Source organism: Chrysochloris asiatica, unplaced genomic scaffold (genome assembly GCF_000296735.1).
Source record: "Chrysochloris asiatica unplaced genomic scaffold, ChrAsi1.0 scaffold00138, whole genome shotgun sequence".
NCBI lineage: Eukaryota > Metazoa > Chordata > Mammalia > Afrosoricida > Chrysochloridae > Chrysochloris > Chrysochloris asiatica.
Window position 1 is genome coordinate 1,929,003 of NW_006408656.1, and position 2,666 is coordinate 1,931,668.

The following is a 2,666-nucleotide window of genomic DNA, read 5'->3' on the forward strand; positions in this document are numbered from 1 at the left end:
ACTGTTGTTAGGTGCCATTGAGTCAGTTCCGACTCATAACAGCTTTATGCACAACAGAATGAAACACCGCCCAATCCTGTGCCATACTCACAATTGTTGTTATGCTTGAACTCATTGTTGCTGCCACTGTGTCAATCCATCTCTTTGGGGGTCTTCCTCTGATCATCAAATTTACTTAGCATATGTCCTTTTCCAGGGACATTTCCTTCTTGATAATATGTCTGAAGTATAAGAGACAAAGTCTCAACATCCTGGTTTCTAAGGATCATTTTGATTGTACTTCTTTCAACACAGATTTATTTGTTCTTCTGGTTGTCCATGGTACTTTCAACATTCTTCTCCAAAACCATCACTCAAATGCATAAATCCTTCTATGGTCTTCCTAATTGACTGCCCAACTTTCACATGCATGTGAGGATACTGAAATACCATGACTTGGATCAGGAGCACCTTAGTCCTCAAATTGACAGATTTTTCCTAATGCAATACATTGTTTGATTTCTTGACTACTGCTTCCATTAGTGTTGATAGTGTATTCAAGCAAAATGAAGTCTTTGCCAACTTCAATCTTTTCTCCACTTATTATGATGCTATTTATTGGTCCAGTGGTGAAAATTTTTGTTTTCTTTACGTTAAGGTGCAACCCATACTGAAGGCTATGGTCTTTGATCTTCATCAGTAAGTATTTTAAGTCTTCTTCACTTTCAGCAAGCAAGGTTATATCATTGGTTGTATCATCTACATATCACAGGTTGTTAATGATTCTTCCTCCAATCCTGATGTAATGTTTTTCTTCATATAATCTAGAGTCTCGATTATTTGTTCAGTATACAGATTGAATAAATACAGTGAGAGAATACAACCCTGATGCACACCTTTCCTGATTTAAAATCATCCAGTGTCCCCTTGTTCTGTTTGAACAACTGCCTCTTGGTCTGTATACAGGTTCCTCATGAGCACAATTAAGTGTTCCAGAGTACTCAGTCTCTGCAATATTGTCCATAGCTTATGATCTAAAACCTTTACACAGTCTAAAACCTTTGCATAGTCAATAAAGCACAGGCAACATCTTTCTGGTATTCTCTACTTTCAGCCAAGAGCTATCTGACATCAACAATGATATCACTTGTTCCACATCCTAGTCTGAATCCAGCTTGAACCTTTGTAATTTCCCTATTAATGTACTTTTGCAGCCATTTTTGAATTATCTTTAGAAAAATTTTACTTTCATGTGATATTAATTATATTGTCAGGTGATTTCTACATTCTGTTGGATCACCTCTTTTTGGAATGGGAATAAATATGGATCTCTGCTAATCAGTTGGCCAGGTAGTTGTCTTCCAAATTTCGTTGTATAGTTGAATGAGTGCCTCCAATGCTGCATCAGTTTGCTGAAAATTTTCAATTTGGATTCCATCAATTCCTGAAGTCTTGTTCTTTACCAGTGCACCTTAGACTTCTTCCTTCAGTATCACTGACTCTTGATTATATGATACTTCTTGAAATAGTTGAACACCATTTATTTTTAGTATAGTGACTCTGTGTATTGCATTTAACTTCTTTTGATGCCTTCTGCATCATTCAATATTTAGCCCATTGTTGTTGTTGTTAAGTGCTGTCGAGTCAGTTCCAACTCATAGCGACACTGTATAGGGTTTCTGAGGAGCAGCTGGTGAGTCTGAACCACTGACTTTGCAGTTCAAACAGACTTTGCAGTCTGTCGCATTAACCCACAGCACCATACCAGGACTCCATTTTGCCCACAGAATCGTGTAATATTGCAAGTTGAAGCTTGAATTGATTTTTTTCAGTTTGAGAACTGTTGACTGTGTTTTTACCTTTTGGTTTTCTAACTCCATGCCTTTGCACATTTCATTTTAACACTGACTTTGTCTTCTCTAGCTGCCCTTTGAGTCAATTTGATTCTGTGTATTCCATCTGGTGAGGTTCATATATATAGTTCTCTTCTATGTTGATTAAAAAAGGTATGTGCATTGAATAAGTTTTATATATGTCAATCATGTGGTCTCTAGCATTGTTTCTATAAACAAGGCCATATTTTCCAATGACTGATCCTTCCTATTTGTTTCCAAACTTTGTATTCCAATAATTATCAATGCATTTTTATTGTATGTTTGACCAATTTCAGATTGAAGAAGTTGGTTGTTGCTGTTGTTGTTGTTAGGTACCATCAAGTCCATATAGACCCATAGCGATCTTATGCACAGTAGAACAAAACACCACCCGATCCTGGGCTAACCTCACTACTGTTGCCACGCTTGAGTTCATCGATGCTGCCACTTGGCCAATCCATCTCGTTGGGGGTCTTCCTCTTTATCTATGACCCTCCACCTTACCAAACATGATATCCTTCTCCAGCAACTGGTCCCTCCTGACATGTCTGAAGTATGTGAGACAAAGTTTGGCCGTCTTGGCCTCCAAGGAGCACTCTGGCTGCACTTCTTTCAAAATGGATCTGTTGGTTCTTTTGGCAGCCCATGGCACTTTCAATATTCTCCTCCAACAACATAACTCAAATACATCAATTCTTCTACAGGCTTCCTTATTCATGGACCAGCTTTTGCATGCATATGAGGTTATTGAAAATACCATGGCTTGGGTCAGGTGCACCTTAGTCCTCAAGCTGACATCTTTGCTCTTCAATG